Source organism: Chelonoidis abingdonii, chromosome 1, assembly GCF_003597395.2.
Source record: "Chelonoidis abingdonii isolate Lonesome George chromosome 1, CheloAbing_2.0, whole genome shotgun sequence".
Lineage (NCBI taxonomy): Eukaryota > Metazoa > Chordata > Testudines > Testudinidae > Chelonoidis > Chelonoidis abingdonii.
This window is the reverse complement of record NC_133769.1, coordinates 122472154-122491629: the sequence shown is the minus strand read 5'-3', so window position 1 is coordinate 122491629 and position 19476 is coordinate 122472154. Positions and strand designations below refer to the sequence as shown.

The 19476-nt window shown below is 41.0% G+C and overlaps 1 long non-coding RNA gene across 1 annotated transcript; it reads left to right on the top strand.

Annotated features, from left to right (window-relative positions):
* Nucleotides 1-11987: 11987 nt before the first annotated feature.
* LOC142046118 (uncharacterized) lies at nucleotides 11988-17735 on the top strand. Its single transcript, XR_012655047.1, has 3 exons — nucleotides 11988-12051; nucleotides 14950-15025; nucleotides 17696-17735. It is a non-coding gene; the product is annotated as an uncharacterized LOC142046118 (long non-coding RNA).
* The last annotated feature ends 1741 nt before the right edge of the window (nucleotides 17736-19476 follow it).

Below are 19476 nucleotides of genomic sequence, written 5' to 3'. Positions count from 1 at the left end.
CTGTCTCTCCCCGGCAGCCGCAGCCCTGGAGCTAGGGAAGGTTTGCCTCTTTCTCTGGCTGCCGCAGCCCTGCACATCCCAAATTCACCCCACCACCTCTTCTCAACCCACTGTCCTCTCCCACCTACCCCCTATTTCCCCCAAGGCCACAACCTCACCTTACATGTGCATCTTCTCCAGGGTCCAGGCACCTAATTAGTAGAGCCACGCCTGCGTGGCTCTACTAATTAGGTGTGCGGCCGCCCAGGTATGCTGCTTAGAGGGAACTATCTGCGGACCACCTGAATGGAGCTCGTGGGCTACTGGTGGTCCATGGACCACAGCTTGAGAACCTCTGTTTTAGACTATTCTTCAACTTCCATCTGTAGGTAAGCCTGTGAGAAATACATTTTGATGAATAGTTGTCTCCCGCCAGTGCACAAAAATGGGTACTTTTCAACTTTCAGTAGGGTTTATGGTCACCTTAAAATCTCCAAATGCCCTTACTGCATCACATTTTTTTTTAAATATTTCGAATGAAAGGAATTCCCCGCTCACTTCAGGCCTCTTTTGGAAGTATGCCCTCTTTGCAGATGTTACAGTTCAGCATCTACCTTCAAGCAGATACTGTAAGGGACAAGTTGAGCTTTATGAAACTTGGCCTGCACCTTCACAAGTAGGATTATTTTAGGCTTCATCTATTTTAGAATATCTATGCCCTCCATAAATACTGCTGATGGCTAAATTAGTATCCCTGCCAGCTTTTTGATTATTTTAGTGGAATTTGCTGAAAGTGACTGCAACATCTTTATAGATTTCCAATCCAGAGGAACCTTCTGTAATCATTCATGGCCCCACAGTGCTGCGCCCCCTATTCAATGACATATAAATCTAAGAAACAGTGCTTATTGTTGAACTCCACACTCAGTCGCATGGCTCCAGTAGATACTATCTTTTCTTCCACATATATTTTTAGTAACATCAGCATCTTCCTTACTCATAGAGTGTCTCACGTTCTCAATGTGAGGTAAGAGACACTGCAGAGCCGGTGTTCAATTCCATTTTTGAGTGCTTTCCCCACCACTCAGCGTGTCAACCAGATTGCTGACACTTCATATATCCAGGCTGACTACTCCACTCTTACAGTCTGTGTCACTATTGCCTCTATCTACACAGCGTATGTTGATATTCCTTTTTCTATACCCTGATTTGGTCACTTCCTTATTTCTCTTAGTGTGACAAACTGTTTGATTATGCCATTTTTTATTACAGCCTCCGCAATATGCATCCTTAAATCAGCACTCAGAAGGCGCATGGAATCCTTTCCTGCACCAATAACATGCGTCTGTCCTGCCTTGGGTCACAGATACTTTGTGCCGTCCTACTTCTGTTTGAGCTTCGGTATGCAGTTCTATTGCATGCCTTGCTGCAGTCCCCATCACTACTCCAATTTCTACTGCATGTTTAAAGGTAGGATTTGCCTGAGTGAAGAGCCTCTTCTGTATGCTTTCATTACGCAGTCGACACACAAATCTGTCTCTTAGGGCCTCATTAAGCCTATTTTTAAAAGCACAGTGTTCTGATAATCTTTTTTAACTCTGTCGCAAAGGAAGAAATAGATTCACCTTCAGGTTGATTCCTCTTATGAAACCTGAACCTTTCTGCTATAATCAGGGGCTTGGGCGCCAAGTGCTCTTGAACAATTTGCACTCTCTCTTTACAGGTTTTGCTTGCTGGCTTCTCTCTGGCAATCAGACTGCGAAATAAATTGTATGGTTTTCCTCCCATCATACTCAGTGATGCTGCTACATGTTTTTCTGGTGGAATCTTATTTGCTCCAAAAGACTATGTATGTGGGCCAGCCCTCCATGACACTGTCAAAGCCTTCCATTTTTTCCAGTGTAGCCTACCATTTCACCTCGCTGCTGTTAGTTTAGTAGTTTGGAGTGCTTACAGTTGTAGCAGACCCTTCTCCTCCCGGGGAGCAGCAAGCAATGCTCTATATGGTTTTGCTACTCTGATGCATTGAAGTAGAGCCCTGCATGGATACAAATTTATATCTGTGTTATAAACTGGTATCCACGACGCTGTAGGGCTCTACCGTAAACCACAAAGGAGCAGCATGTCGGGCTACCATTCGTAGGAGCCAGTGCCCCATGCCGGCAGCTCCTCTGGAGTAGCTGTACCACCCAATCCCTTCCACGCAGCCATCTTTGTCTCCTGTCCGAGGGCATGCACACACTTGAACACATGAGCGCGACCAGGGACAGCTTCTGGTGAGCCTGGTGCCTGCCCCAGTGGGCAGGGCTGGGGGCAGTACAGCCATGCTGGAGGCACTGCTGGCACAGGGCACTGGCTCCTGCAAGCAGCGACCCGATATGCTGCTCCTTCGCAGTTCCCGGTAGAGCCCTGCAGCTCTGCAGATACCAATTTATATCCACAGATACATTTGTATCCGTGCAGGGCTCTACAAAGAAGATTCTTGAAATGCTCATCACCAATTGCTGTTGAGGGCGGATATACCACAAATCCCTGATTAGAAACACAGACATGTGCACATGGTGGGAGCCATGATGGCTGACTGACCTCTTGTATTGCAGAGAGAGAAGAAAAACACAGTAACTGTAATATAACAACAGATTTTACATAAGTAACTGCTTAGGAAACTAGAACTGCAAACTTGTATGAACAGAATCAACTCTCTGTTCAATATATTCAAATATATGACAGCCATCTCCAGCCGTAAAGAAGGGACCTCCTCATTACCCTTCCTCTGTCCTGGGTTTCTCGGGTTAGAGTCCTTTTCCTGAATCTCCCCTGTAGCTTTCACTTCCTTCTTTCATGAAGACCCAGCTCCCCTCCCCCACCAACTGGGTCTAATAACAAACCAATCCTGACACACCCTCCAGGTGCAGTAAGGTAAACTAATTGATTTTTAGACTCCTGTTAACTCTTTGTTCACATGTCTGGGGAGCCTTGAAAGTTCATCTGAGAATTCCACTGGATAACATTGAGTTCCCATTTAAAAAAAAAAAATCTCTGTTTTTGCTGGACAGATGGAATTTTAAACCTCCCTGGCTGCAACTCTTATGGTATTTCAGAGATTTTCCTCTGAATAAAACCGGTATGGGCAGAGACTGGTAAGTATTTCTTATTGCAGGCAAAATGTAAGCAAAGCATCTGGTTACAAACATAATTGACATGGAAAGTTGTATAATAGACAAACTAACATCTCTTTGTTGTGGTTACCTATAAAATGTTTCAAATACAAATAGGAGACAACAGACTGTGAACACAAAGAAAAAGAAAAAAAGCCTCCATATTGAAAGGTACAGGATTCTCTTACAATAAAACCTATTGGTGAAATCTACTGTTAGCACCCTCTTGTGGCAGGACAGAAACATAGCATGTTCACAGTCCCTGATGCTTTTCAAATGAGAACCGTTATTGAATTTAGCCAATCAGAAAAAAATCCAGCCCCTCCTCAATTACATAGATATCTATCAATCACAAATTACATACTGCATTTTGGCCTAGAAAACTATTATTGATGAATGTTAAAATAAGTAACAAGATGAATAAATTTGAAAGCTGGAGTTGAGGGGAAGGGTCTTTTACTCTAGAAACACCTGTCTGAGATGAATAACAAGTGTTCACAGTTAGGGAAAATCATAATTTAGGTTTCTTCACACAACTTCAAATAGAGTAATTACAATTCTCTACAGTCATTATAATACAGGGGTGATTTTTAGCCATATGTAAATTTAACACTAACCAAGCAAATGCGCAAATATCAATTGGACCAGATCCTCTGCTGCATTGAGTGGGAGCTATTCATAACTCCTTCATTCCTGGTCTCTCTATGCCCAAGTGTATGTCATGAGTGCCATGGCTAGTGGTTCTTATAAATGAATTAAGTATGTAACTGAATCTTTGGTGCAAACTTGGTGGCATGGCAAACTCTTTTGCTTTTTCAGTCTGAGCAAAGCAGAAAACAGGTTCAGACTAGAACTGGGCAAAATTTTTGGCCAAATTTTTTTTGGAGAAGGCAGACTTGGTGACACCAAAATGTTCTGCGAATGTGTTGGTTTTGCCAAATTGTTCATGTTGAATCTGCCCTCCCCCCAACTCAAAAAAAGTTGAAATAATCTGTTTTGAAAGAGTGAGAACTAAACATTTCCAATTTTTGGTTTGAAAGTTTCTAAATGAAAAGTTTTCTTGACATTTATTTGAAAATTTAAAAAAAAAAATAAAAAAAATTGACCAGTCAATATCTAAACACAATATTTCTCTTGGGTTGATTAAAACTTTTATTTGACTGAAAACATTTTTTTTAATTTGATTCACCAAAAAATTTGGTTTTGAGTTGATCCAAAACTTAAAAAAAAATTTTTTTGGAACTGCAGCTGAACCAAAAATCCATTATTCAGACAGCTCTAGCTAAAAGAAAAATATGAACTGCAATAAAAGAAGATTCAGCAGTCAGCCATAACAGGGAAGTTTTAGACTTTCCAAAAATAAAGAGTAAGAGTGACTACATTACCCTGTACTATCACCCCAAGTTTCCACACCTTCCTCAACTGCACCCTGGAAATAAGGAGTTCATAAATGTTAAATTAGAAAGATTTTGCTTTGTGATGCCAACCATGGCTGTGACCTAAAGCAAAAATATACAATACCTTTCAGTTAGATAGTCTGTCACTCTCATTCTCTTTGATGCTCTTCTTTCACTTTCAGGAAGAGAGCACAGGGAGTTCAGGTTGGCGGCCTGCTCCCCTGTTGTCCCTCATTCTATAGGCACTGAAAGCCAGATGAAACCTCAAGCTGCACACAAAACACGCACACACAGAAACCCCCATCTACTTTCATCAGTAACTTTTTCCTTTATGAAAGTTTCTATCAGCGAGCCAGTGAGCCTTATTATACAGTCATCCAGCGTTAGTCTCCACATACTTGTTCAAGATGCAGCATTATAGAAAATCCCATAAAAGGTTTCTTCATCTGAATGAATCCTCAACCAAGTTCCTTTCTTCCTTACACTTTGTGGTGCTGTGGAACTGCATCATTCTCCATGGACACACTAGCTTCTACAGATCACAGGGGCCTCTGTGGCCCCTTATCACTTTCCTTGGTTATTTTTATTATAGCAACAACATCACTACATAGACAGAAAGGTGAGTCAGCATTTTCATTGTATAAATGTTTAGTTGAAAAACTTGGCCATAAATATTTGCTTCAAGCTGAAACTTAGCATTCCAGTTTTACCTATCTCTCTTTCAAAATTATATATATTTAAAATTAGCCCAGCAGCTTTCTAAAATGCAGGGGTGTAAAAAAACCTGAGGTTGTGAGTATAATTAACCCCAAAAAGTAACTGAATTTAGGTTTAGTGAGAGGAATCAGAAATGTGCCATTGCAAGCATCACCTCAGGGGGATGGGAAGGCAGTTCGCTCTCCTGTCTCCCTCACTGAGTGCCACACAGATGGCCCCTGTATCTGAACAGAGGCCCATTTGGTTCCACAGGGGTGCAGGACTGGGCACAGTGCAGGACTGTAGCCTTTGTTTGTTCACTGCTTGCACTCTGGATGAGTCTGTCATCCACACTATCTAGTCCTTGGAAATGGCTCTAGGAGCAAGGCTGACTTTTGTGACCTAAAGTAACATACCCTAGGGTTCCATAGTGTGTGGCCTGAGCCCTGTCTATGATAAAGCCCTCACTGGCACTACCAATAGGAAAAAGCTGAACTGACAGCGAATTATTTATCCAAGTGGAGAGATGGCTGATGTGATTATATCATGGAGGTTGGAAAGAAATTAACCAAAATATTTAGGGATCTCAAGCAATGAAAAATATTAATTGAAATTAATCGCAGTTTTAGTCACACTGTTAAACAATATTAGAATACCATTTTGGGGGGGGGGTTCTATATTTTCAAATATAGGGTGAGGACTGGAGGCTCTGGGATTCTGCCCGCGGGGCTTCAGCCTCCCTCGGGGTGAGGGCTTCAGCCCCGCTCAGGGCTCGGGGCTCCAGCCTCTCTAGGAGCGTGGGGCCTGGGGCTCCAGCTACCCTGCCCACCAGCCAGGCAACTGTGGTCTGGAGTTGCTCCAGTCCTCCTATAGCCCAGGAAGCTGGGGCCTGGGGAACGACGACTACGGGGAGGGGACTTCAGGTGGAAGGGGTGGGCAGGGGTCCCCACTTGCTCTGGTCCAGGGCCCCCCCAAACCCTAATCCACCTCTGCCTCCAGCCCCCCGCCTCCCCCAGCAGCCCAGGAAGCTGCAGGCTGGGGCTCCTCCAGCCCCTCTGCCAGTTTTGAAGCTGTGGGCAGAGACTACTTCAGCTCTCCGCTGCCCACAGGGCTGCTGTCTGAGGCTTCAGTCCCCTGCTGTAGATGCCTCCCATCCCACCCACAGGCATGCGATTAACGCATTAATTTTGCTTTCAGTTACTCACAGGCATTAACTGCGATTAATTGACAGCCCTAAAAATATTGTTTCTGTTGTATTAAATTGTTTCATTAACTGTGATATGCTATAGCCCCAGTTCAGCAAGGTACTTAAACATGGCTTAACTTAAAGCTTGTGATATGTCCCACTGAGGACAAAGGCATGACCCATGTGTAAAGATATGCATGTGCTTAAGTACTTTGCTGAACTGAGATCTAAGTCAGGGCATAATTTAGACCCTCCCTTTTATATTGCTTTCACTAATTACTAGAAATACTTTTCTCATTTCAATCATTATTCATGTGAAATGCATTCACTTTATCCTAATGGATGATCCACCTTTGTGGAATTAAAGCACTATTCTGACTCTGGGTATGTTTACACTACAGAACACTACCACCAGCTCTAAGCAGTGACATTAGGTCAGCACAAGTGTTCTACACTGGCGTTGATGTTGGCATAGCTATGGCAGGCAGGGGTGTGGTTTGTTCATACCTCCAGGGCCACCCAGAGTATTCAGGGGGCCTGGGGTGAAGCAATATTGGGGGATCCTTCCAAAAAAAAAGTTGCAATCCAATAGAATACTATATTCTTGAGGGGCCCCTGCAGGACCCGGGGTCTGCGGCAAATTGCCCCACTTCCTCCTCCCCCCCACCCCGGGCAGCCCTGCATACCTCCGACAGATGTAGTTATGCCATATAACTTTTTAATGTAGACCAGACCTCTATGACCACAGGTAGTTTTCACTTTGACCTGGTAATAGATTTTCTGTGAAATAATCAAACATGCAGTAACATAGAATTTAAGAACAAAACAGAGGTGAACCTCTTCTCAACTGCACTTCCCTCCACATCAACTTAAATAGATTATATAATACCATCTCACGTTTATATGAAACATTTCAATCCCAACCAGCCAAAGCTGCTTTCAGTGTAAGACCTATGGCCAGAAGCTCCAAACATGCGAGAGTTCTCTATTCTCTCTATCGGTTAAAAGGGAAAAGCCCTATCATATTGAGCTTAGTTTGCATAGCCTACCTACCCACAATTCCTTGAGTGACACTTGGGGAGTCACCACAACTGTATATGGGCTTGGTGGATAGCTTAGGAGGCATGGCTAAAAGACCATCATCTATTGGATGTTCTCACCAGCAAGTGGGAAGGAAGTCAGATGGAGTACTGCCAAAGTTATTAGAAGAGGGAGGGTATTTTACTTTTCATTTACATATATGTTCTGTTGCTATGTTTTCCCAAGTTTGGCTATGTTCCCTTCCCCCAGTGAAAATTTATTTTGTGCATGGTCTTGGCATGCCTGCAAGTGGGGATGTTCTATGTGTTAACATCACTCAGAGATGATGTGTTTAGTTTTCTCAGGTTTTAGGAGGCCAGGGGTCGAACTTATTTAGTTATTTGCCAAGAAGAATACTAAATGTATTGCACCCAGCCCTTTTTGTTGCCATGATCAGTCTAACAGATGGGTTACACCAATGACTACAGTATAGGAATAGCTATATACACTAGAGATGGACAGAGCCCCTGGAACTCCCATTCTATAGGAAATTCCAAAACTTAATTTTTCTTTCCATCCTGAATTGTAACAAAAAGATGAAATTTCAAAGTTTCCCATGGAAAGAAACTGAAAAAATTTGTTTCAGAAAAACTGAAATGACATTTCATTTTGATAAGGTTGAAACCATGTAGTTTGCCTAAAGTCAAAAGCATTTTGTTTAAACTGTATCAACTCAACTTTTTTGTTATTATGGTATAATTTATCATTCATTTATAACACAATAAAAAGTAAAAATATTTTGACTACCATGTCATGTCAAACACAATGCTTTAATCCTATTTTGATCATCTTTCATTGAAAATTTTGACAAAATGTATACATTCCTGCAGAATGTTTCAAGTTAGTCAAATGAGCATTTTCTGATTCTTTCATTATCACCCAGATTTTTACACACCACTGAAATGCAACCATCCTGAAGAGGAATGTGGCAGATAGTTAAAGACTTGAAACACTGTGCAGCAATTGATTGCAGGAAGGGGAAAGGAATACAGTCCAACTGGGACTGCAGAGAGAATTTAAGGAGGTACACTTTAGGGAGAATTTAGAATGTAATTACCTAAATTGGAATTTGGCTGGGATACTGGGATCTCTCCCCGTGTTCTGGAAGATTTTAATGTGATCATTACTAACCACAAGTGGCCAGGATGACCTCAGTTTTATAGTTTATTATCTGAAAATACCACCTCCATTAACACAGTGCCCCCTAGCCCTTTGAAATCATGGGTGCATACTGCTTTAGGCTCAGATTCTGCAAAATGAGCCATAGAGGCAGATCCCTGCAAATTTTAACCCAATCACCTAGTCTAGGTTGTAATATCGGAAGGCATTTGGCCCTCAAGTGGTATCGTTACTGGGCCACCTGTCTTTTTGATTCTTTAATAGACCCCAGAGGATTTTGGAAATATGGGAGGAGTTCAAACACATAACCCAAAAAACTAGGAGATATCTATGAAATGCAAAACTGCAGACAAATATAAAGATGTGAAATATGCTCAGTGTCTTGGAAGAAACAAAACTTTGCACCTGGGTTTTCATTTGAAGATTATTCCTGAAAGCTACTTAATGAAAATTTATAAATGTTGATGTACAGAATAATGACTAGTGTTTAAAAAAATTCAAAGGATAGCACAGGGAACTAAGTTGGGGGGAAAGGGGGAAATTACTTCTGTTTTGCAGAGGGCATTATATAGCCAAGCCAATTTTATTAACACGGTTGGATAAAATACAAAGGGGCTTCCTAATCTCAAAGACTTCAAAACGGGCTTTTTTTTTTTTAGAGACAATATCAATATCAAAGCCAGTTGTCGCTATTATTGAATATTCTCTGCTCTTCATTAGTCACAAACAATCCCCTTGACTCACAAAAAGATACTCAGTAAATTAAAAGCTTTTATGTAACACTCCAACAAAAGTTGAATGACTCCAGATTTAAAAGGGAACTCTGATGTCTGCCAATATTCAGAGCGGTACCCAATTTCTTTCATTTTTAGAACAGAGATTCACGTAAGTTGTTTATTCATTTGTAGACCTATTGCTGGGCTGATTAGGAATGACCAGTTAACAAAATGCTCAATCTTTTCTGGTCTCTTTGGGCAGCAACCAAGGCCCTGATTCTGCACTATGGGGAGAGCCCCAGGTCCGTATGGTGACAATGCGTCCATCCACATGGAGCTTTGTGCGATTGAAGCCCAAATTTGTGCCTGGGCAGGATCTCGGATCTAGATTTCACTATTCCAGTAGACCCTCGTGGTGAGTACTCCCTATAAGGCAGTATATTGTCTTTATCTTCAACTGTTAAAACAGTTGCCCACGATACTGACCAGAATGGATCTCATTATCCACTCCCCCGCCCCTCCACATCCCCTTTGAGCTGCACTACATGCTCCCTAGATGCAGCTAAGGATTGGGATCCTACACCACTGCTGTCCATGGGAGATTATCAATTTACTTGAATAGGAGGAAGATTACTTGCTATGATATTTGGCTTGGGGATGGAACTGAGAAAATACCACACATAATGTGATAGAGTCAGATGCCATGATATGATGACTATTAGGGAGTGGGGGTATTTTTTTAAAACAGTGGCTACTGTATAGAGTTTCTAGTACATGCTTTGTTCCCAGTGAGGCATTTGTCTTATTTCCTGGGGCTAGGGTTTGTGGGGTGGAGGTTAACTTCTGTTTTTCATTTCAGTGACTGGTATTTCCATTTTGTGTTAGTCTTGTGATGCTTGGGTCCTATTGTTAATTTGTTTTGTAGCACTGCAGATACTGTAACAGTGACAGCTAAACTGCAGAAATGGAAGTCAGGACTCCTAAGTTCTCTCCCTGCTCTACCACCAATTTACTGTGACTTTGGGTAAGCTACATCGCTTGGTGCCTCAGTTTCCCCATGCATAAAATAAAGATAATAAAGGGTAATGTGAGGCTGATTTAATATTAGTAATGGACACTGTGATTCTGGCATGGAAAGTGCTAAAGAAGTAGATGGTATTATTCATTAGTATTATAGCAACTCTTTCTTTTAAACTGGTTCATATTTAATTTGATTACAGAACGTGGCTTTGTTCCCATATTTTTTTCTTTTGCCTTTGAGGCTAATAGCAGCAAGCTTGTAGGACGGAGACTGGTAAGTATTTGAATTTAAGAGTGCTGCTGGTTTCAGTGTATTTAAATGCTGTTGAAGTTGGGATGATTTAAATGTGTGAAATTTCAAATGTCTCATTGACACACATCGCAAATTCCTTCATTGCCTCACGGAGCTACAGCAAAAGAAGAAAGTTGGAGTCTTTCAGTTTTACTGTTAAGGCAGATTTTTTTTTAAAGAGAGTTCATGACAGAGCGTTTGCCTGCATGGCTGTAATAGAGCAATCCGTCACTGGGAAAAGGTTCCTGGGGTGACTACCAAAACATGTCAGCTAGCACTGGTACCTCCATTTTGCAAGACCCGTTGTTAGCCCAGGTGTTCTGATGTGCTCTGGCCAGATTCCTGTGTGTGTAATACATCCTTCCTGTATAAATTCACTCTACTGTTTCAAATACTTGGATAAGATTCTCAGACGGTAGAAATTAAAGTCAATGGAGCTACACTGAGCTAAGGGTCTGCCCTGATATTCTTCTTCTATTCCTGTCCTAAACAGTTGTGCCAAAAATTCCCATTCACTTCAATTGTGCCAGTATTCCATCTAGAGCCCTACAGGGGGTCTGGGATCTTGTGGGTCTTGCAGGACCCACTGCCATAATAGAGGGAGCAGGTAAAATGTACTTTGTTGTGGGCAGAACTGGGTGGTCAAAAAAACAGACTGTGGTAATTTGCAGGAAAACATGAAAGATTTAGTCAGTTTGTCATAAATAGAATTTCAGCAATGTAAAGCAAGTTTCTTTTTTAAATAAGGGTTTTAATACTTACATTTAAGGAAGGGATAGAAAGAGATTTGATATCTATTATAACAGGAGTTATATTTTTATATGGTTTAAGGAAGATTTGTTTTATTCTTTTAGTGGTAAAAAGTGTGTCTGGATTCCATTTATATATAATATATATTAACAAACCATTTTTATTTTTATTTTGTAGCATGGGAGAATCTGTCTTGCAGGATTTGTGGGACTTAAGGTTTTTGTGGGTGGGAGTGGGATAAAAATGAAAGAAACAATGCAGGATCAGATTGCAAGGCGGGACATGAGCAGGATTAAAAAAAAATAGTCCCATGCAAGGCTTTAATTCCATCCACTGTATATGTACAAACCCAAAGGACTAAATTCAGAGGAGAGTCAAAGATAGGGCAACTTACACATTTCTCTAGCTCCCAAAGAGAAATGCACACAACATAGCAATTCTTTTTCTTTTTTCTCTCTGTATTAAGAATATGTACTGATGTTGTGGAACTATTGCCATGAGTTGTGAATGATGTATGAAATGAGAGACCCTAAGCTACTGTACAGACAGAGGATACAGACTGTGCTTTGCAGGCAATACCAGGCTACAGTTATATTCAGCTTGTTGTGTCCTAGATCACTTCGAACCATGAATTAATATACCAAGACTTGTTACCAAGGTAAAGAACTAACCATCTTTATTAAACACTTCCACTTTGGGTGTTTCTGTAGAATGGGCTCCAAACTGCACCAGGAACTGGATTCTTACCGTGTATTTGTACACCACTAGTTCTAGTATTTGTATAATTGGATCCTGATCTCAGTTAGGACATCTAGGCGCTACAGCAGTATAAATAATAATAAAAGTAACCTATCCCTGTAAACCCTGGGGCTTGGATATAAACCCAGACAGATTCCCCATTGGGGTTGTCTGTACTTTGGTTCTTTCGAGTTCCTTTTCAGGAATTAGATGGGATTTTACCTGGAGATTTCATTGTTTTGTGACAAAGACAAAAAAAAGAGGGACAGATTAGTTTAGTGACTAGAGCACAGAACTACAGGTCAAGAGATCTGGGCTCTATTCCCAGCTCTACCACTGACCTGCTGGGTGACTGTGGGCAAGTCCCTTCCCCTCTGTTTCCCCTGTCACTCTTTGTCTGTCTTGTTTAGTCACACTGTCTGCTTTTTGGGAGAGGGGCTGCCTCTTACTGTACATTTGTACAGAACCTAGCACAAGGTGTCTTTGCACTCAGCTCCGACACACAAGTGCTACAGTAACACAAATAATTAATAACAACCTCCTGATTTAAAAAAAAATAACTTCCCAAAATTATAACTTATTGCCACAACTGAAGACATTCATAAAACATGAGAACTGCCTGTAATGTGTGGGAGAGGAGAGAATAGTAGTTTGACAGCCAAGATTACAATGGCCCCTTCCAGTGTTTTTTCTAGTGCAAATTCCCATAAACATTGCAGATGAACCCTCTTTGGGTGGTAAGAATCGCTGAGTAGCAAAATCACCCCTGCTTCCTCCTACCCTGCAGCATTCAGTGTCTGACAATACTCCAATTGGTTCAGGCTATCTAGAGGTCTAATGGACATATCAAAGAAATAGTTCAATGCTCTTCATATTTCCAAAAAGCATATGTTAAACAATGTAGGCAAAGAGAAACTGTAACAGGATTCACTTGTCCCAACAGTCCATCTGTTTCCTACTCCCTGCTGAGCACATCTCTTTTCCTGGTTCCCTTTCAGGTGCACTCTTACCTTATGTAACGCTCTTTTTATTGGAGGTTCATGCTGTGACCCTGTCAGAATTGCTACAGCAGGGGTGACCTCAGTAATGACCATCCACAGCCTGCCAAGCTGAGTTGGTCAGTGTTAGCTGATTAAACTTTTAACAACATCCCCTGTGCGATAAAGGGCAAAATGACAACTTTGCCCATCGTCAAGGTGTCTGTATAATAAACTAATTAGTAAACCACACAGTCTGTGGAGCTTTTAATGAGTGCTATCGTCTGGCCTCTGTAATAAAAATCCAGTCTGCCCCCTTTTGGGATTCAATTAAGGCACAGACTGTCATATGCTTGGCCTAGCTGATCAATGAATCCATTCCGACCTTTGTCGGAGCTGTTTGCAAGGTCAGTGGCAGTAGTGAGGAAAGCCAGCTTGGTAATGGGGAGACATACCCAACGGCACCCGATAGGCACCAAAATCAGTTGTTAATGTCCTCCTGATCATTTGACATCAGCAGAAGTTTCTCTCACTCAAAGGTTAGCTGAAAGATAAGACAGCAATAAAAAAAAAGTATGTGTATGTGTATTGGTATTTCCAGCCAGAAAGGTCCCTCTGTTATTTAAAATCATCATTAATTCTTTAACATCTGCTTATACCTAAGGTAACTGTTTTTTCCCCATGCAGCACAATATCCCATCAAGTGTTTTCTCTCTAAAATATATTGACTGATTTGCTCCAGATATAAAAATAAACACAAATCGAAAGTGAAAGGGTGACTCTTACTTAAAAATAGACACACACAGTTTTAAATTTTTTGCATATGAATACTACTTAGCACTTAGTGTATTCAGAAAGGTATTATCAACACTAAATTAACCCCCATGACACTGCAGCAAAACAAGTAATTTCATCCCTATTTTATGGATGGAAAACTGAGGCAGACCTCATGTCTAGGCATGTAGGAGTGGATAGGGGCTATCGGCCCATTTATTCCTCCGTGCATAGTATAGCTCCTCCCTTCCTCCCCACATGCACTGGCCAGTGCAGTTGAGATAATGCTGAGGGCATTGCAATTTGCTGCTGGTATAGGCCACTGGTAAGTTACTACACTCACCCTAGAGCAACGAGGAAGCCGAGGGGGGATTATGACCCCAGAGGGTGTGTCTGAGTCACAATGCTTCCCAAAGCTATTGCTGGGAAAGAGCAGGTTATGCATCATCCCTGGAATAGGTCTATATTTAAAGTCCCAAGTTAGCTCTACAGAAAGCATTTGAGACCTGCAGGAGTTGGAATTAGACCTGGGATTATAGGAGCTCCTGCTTTCCAGGTACACTGCTAGTGCTTAAACAATTATAAATGATCATTTGAAGGTTTTGCATATTTTTCAAAGTTTTAATTAAGATTTTCAAAATGATTGTATTTCAAAAATCTTTAAAATATTTTTTTTAAAAAGGTAATATGTATATATGATTAATGGTTTAGTGAAGGTAAAACAAGAAAAAAGGGGACAGTCAGGGAAGTTAAAGAGTGGCACATTCAAAACCGATAAAAGGAAATACTTTGCCCCCCCTTAGTGCCTAATTAGACTGTGGAACTCATTGCCACAGGATGTCACTGAGGCCAATACCCAGTTAGATTTTGAAACAGAATGGATGTTTATATGGATTATAAGAATATAACAGAATTACAACTCTAAATGCAAACAAGAGGTTGTGGAAGGGATAAAAATCTCATGCTTCAGGGTTTAAATCAATCTATAGCTCATTGGGATTATGCTGAGATCTTTATGGTGGACAATTACACACATATACCTACTATTGGTATCTTGTACCTTCCAGTGAAGACTCTGGCACTGGCCACTGTTGAAGACAGAGCATGGGTCTGAGCCACTATGCCAGTAGGTTTTGTGCCTGGGTGAGTAAACTTCTATGAAAATTTTGCAAGAATGGAAAGCGGGAAAAAGTATAGGAAGATGTGAAGATCTTGTACCAAGATACAGAACAGATCTGCTGGCTCATGCTGGCAACTAGATTAAATATGTCCTATTAGCCACAAGGTGCACTAAAATACCTACGAACATCCAAGCTTCGGAGCAACCTCTACTAGGAAACTTATTTTTATTTAAGATAATCATAACAAAAGCCTCAGAGAGAGGATAGTATTGGATTGTATCTAGTCTATGTGTACTGTGCTGTGTTAGAGCAAAGTGAGAATGCCATTTACTTAAAGCAGATTATCATGTTCCCCACATCACATTATTGGCTGTAAAAAGAAATACTGAAAATAGGAGACAGAAAGTTGTGTGTGTGGGGAGAACATACCCTCCTTGATTTCCTCAATTAAAGCAGCATTCTGAATATTTTAAAGGAGTCTTCCACCCTCTGACTCTGCTTAAAGTATTTAAAGTGGTTTTTGAGGCTGGTTATGCTAAGAAAGTTATGAAAAAAATAGCACACATGCATTATCTCCTCAATTCCTGCCAAACATGCAAAATATAGAAATATTCAGGAATAAGTCACAGAAATATAGCACATATGTTTGTTGAGCGATATAAAACAGTTTCTATGGAGGTCATTAAGCAATGCCATTGCACTGAAGAAGGTCAGTTGCAAGCCAATCCACAACCTCTGGTCCACCCACAAGTGGAAGAGGATAGAAGATTTTGAGAGGACTGAACATCTCCACAGTGCTTCATCCTTATTTAGTGTAGTGTTTCTTCCCCAATCTCATAAACTCCTCTTTAGTCTCCTATTTACACCTATGGGGCCAACAGGTGGGCCATCAAGTGATAGAAAACATGTAAGCTCTCTCTTCCTCCACCCTCTACAATAATGGAAGATACGAGGAAGCATGTAAATCTTGGCAAGTATTGATTCTTTAGGGTCTAAACAGTGAGCACACCAGCAAGACTTTATGAGCCAAATTCTTAATTACACTATTGCTCCTTTATGTTGCTCTGGCTGTGCAAGGATGTGATTCTTGGGATGGTCTTGCAGGAGTACACCCAGTGTAAGGAGAGTGGGGTTCCCCAGCTGGCATCATGTGCTTTCTACTCCACCTCCAGCATAGGAGACATGAGTCCTTTTCCTTCCCAATCTTAGTGCTTCTTTTTCCTATCGTGCTCTCCTTTTTCCTTTTGTCTAGTGAGAATCTGGCTTAGACATATTTTGCAATACTGCTGTATGCCTGTGACCAGAAAGAGGCAGTTAAAAACAATGTCCTAAATAGCCCAGTTCTGGTATAAGTTTCCCAGGTCTCAGAGTATCTGTGAAAACAGGATGCTGTGCCTGTGTTTTTCCAACAGTGAGGCTGCAAGTGAGAGTCAACACCAGAGACAGAAGATAAATTTTCTATCTCTGCTATTTTTTTCCCCTCCCTTTTGTGTATTTTTGTCTTGCTTTGGCTCCTGGAAAACAGGATCAGACTTCAACAACAACACAATAACAACAGTTCCAGCCCAACTCAACTAACTTCTTCTCTTTTCCTCAAAAGGCCTGTAAGTTACCATCTCTGATACTCTCTAAGAAACTGTCAAACAAGGTGTGTGTGGGGAAGGGTGCGTCTAAAAACTCTCGCTAGCTAAAGGAAAAGGGAATATGGGATCATGGGACCATGGAAATGCAGGGCTGGAAGGGACCTCAAGAGGTCATTTAGCTAAGCCTTGTGCACTGAGATAGGACCAAGTATAGACGATCCCTGACCCTTGTTTGTCTAATGTATTCTTTAAAACCTTCTGTGACAGGGATACCACAACTTCCCTTGGAAGCCTGTTCCAAAGCTAAACTGCTCCTTTAATTAGAAAGATTTTCCTAATATTTAATCTAAGGCTGTCTCTACACTGCCACTTTCAGCGCGAAAACTTTAGTTGCTCAGGGATGTGAAAAAACACCCCCCTGAGCAATGAAAGTTTTAGCGCTGAAAAGCGGCTGTATAGCATGCCTCCTGGCGATAAAGCTACCACCCCTCGTTCATGGTGGTTATTTTTTATCATGAGAGAGCTCTCCCCCAGCGATAAAGCGTGACTACATTGCCCACATCACAGTGCTGCTGCGGCGGCGCAGTAATGTGTGCAGTATAGACAAACCCTAAATCTCTCTTGCTGAAGATTGCAGCCATTACTTCTTGTTCTACCTTCAGTGGCCATGGAGAACAATTGATCGCAGTCCTCTTTATAATAGCCCTTAATATATCTGACGACTGGTATCAGGTCCCCACTCAGTCTTCTTTTCTCAAGTCTAAACATATCCAGTTTTTTAACCTTTCTTCATAGGTCAGGTTTTCTAAACCTCTTATCATTTGGTTGCTTTCCTCTGGACTCTCTCTAATCTTTCCTAAAATGTGGTGCCCAGAATTGGACACAGAACTCCAGCTGAGGTCTCAATACCCCCAAACAGAGTGGGACAGTTAACTACCATGCCTTACAGTCCAGAATTAGATTAGCCTCTTTTGCCACTGCATCACACTGTGGTCCTTCTCAGACCACCTAACCAGTTATTCCCCATTTTGTAGTTGTGCATTTGATTTTTCCTTCCTAAGTGAAGTACTTGCACTTATTTTTATTGAATCTCATCTTGTTCATTTCAGACCAGTTCTCCAATTTGTCACGGGTTGTTTTGAATTCTAATCCTCCAAAGTGCCTCCCAGCTTTTGTCATTTGCAAATTTTATGTAAGGATATTCTCTACCCCATTATTTAAGTAATTAATGAGAAATACTGAATATTGGACCCAGGACTGACCCCTGTGAGTCCTCACTAGGTATGTCTACCCAGTATGACAGCGAACCTTTGATAATCATTCTTTGACTATGGTGTTTCAACCAGTTGGGCACCTGCCTTGTAGTAATTTCATCTAGACCGCATTCCCCTCATTTATTTTTGAGAATGCCATGTGGCATTTTGTCAACAGCCTTACTAAAGTCAAGATATATTGTGGCTACTGCTTCCTCACTGTCCAGTAGGCCAGTAACCCTGTCAAAGAAGGAAATTAGGTTGGTTTGGCATGATTTGTTCTTGACAATTCCATGCTGTCTGATCCTTATAACCCTATTATCATCTAGGTACTTACATATTGATTATTTAATAATTTGTTCCAGTATCTTTCTAGGTATCAAAGTTAGGCTGACTGGTTGAGAATTTCCCAGGTCCTTTTTGGTTCCTTTTTTAAAGATAGGTACTATGTTTGCCCTTCTCCAGTCCTCTGAGTCCTCATCCCTCCTCCAGGAGTTCTCAGAAATAATTGCTAACGTTTCCAATTTAACTTCAGATAGTTACTTTTGCTTGCATTCCTTCTCCCTTGTTGATAATATTTATTGTGTTGAGTATCTGGTCACCATTAACCTTTTTAATAAAGACCCAAGCAAAACAGGCATTAAACCTCTCAGCTTCTTGATGACATCAGTTATTAGCTCTTCTTCTCTGCTAAATAGAAGACCTATACTTCCCTTTAATTTTCTCTTGCTCCTAATGTATTTAAAGAACCTCTTCTTATTAGCTTTTCTGTCCCTTGCTAGGTGTAAATTATTTTGTGCCTTAGCCTTTCTGATTGTGTCCCAACATGTTGTTAAAATGAAAGCCTTATTTAATACTTTACATTGCTAATGCTTTCATTGTTTTTCCTCTTTTTTTCTGTATCTAAAAGGTCAAAAGGATTTTTAGTGGTGTGTTTGCTATGGTACTAAGGAGGCGGAGGTCTCTGTAAACCAAACCATCTTTAAAACTGTTTAATGTTGGACAGTGACATAGTCCTGTCGATGCCTTTGATTCTTTGGGCTATCTAAATTAATACAACAGTGTAGAAATATCTTTTGAGAGAGAGAGTGTAAGTAATCACTTAAAAATATCTGCTCTATGCGTAGCAGCAGCCAAAAAGGCTAACAGAATATTAGAAACCATTAGGAAAGGGATAGCTAATAAGAGAAAAAAATATCATAATGTCACTATACAAAGCCCCGGTATGCCACACTTTGAACGCTGCATGCAGTTCTGGTCTCCTCATCTCAAAAAAAGATATATTAGAACTGGAAAAGGTACAGAGAAGGACAACAAAAATGATTAGGAGTATGGAACAGCTTCCATATGAGGAGAGATTATAAAGATGGAGACTTTTCAGTTTGGAAAAGAGATGACTAAATGGGGATCTGATAGAGGTCTACAAAGTCATAAATGGTGTGGAGAAAGTGAATAAGAATATGTTGTTACCCCTTCACATAACACAAGAACCAGGGGTCACCCACTAAAATTTATAGGCAGAAGGTTTAAAACAAACACAAGGAAATACCTCTTCACACAGTGCACAGTCAACCTGTGGAGCTCATTACCACGGGATACACTAAAGACAAAAAAAAGATAACTGGGTTCAAAAAAGA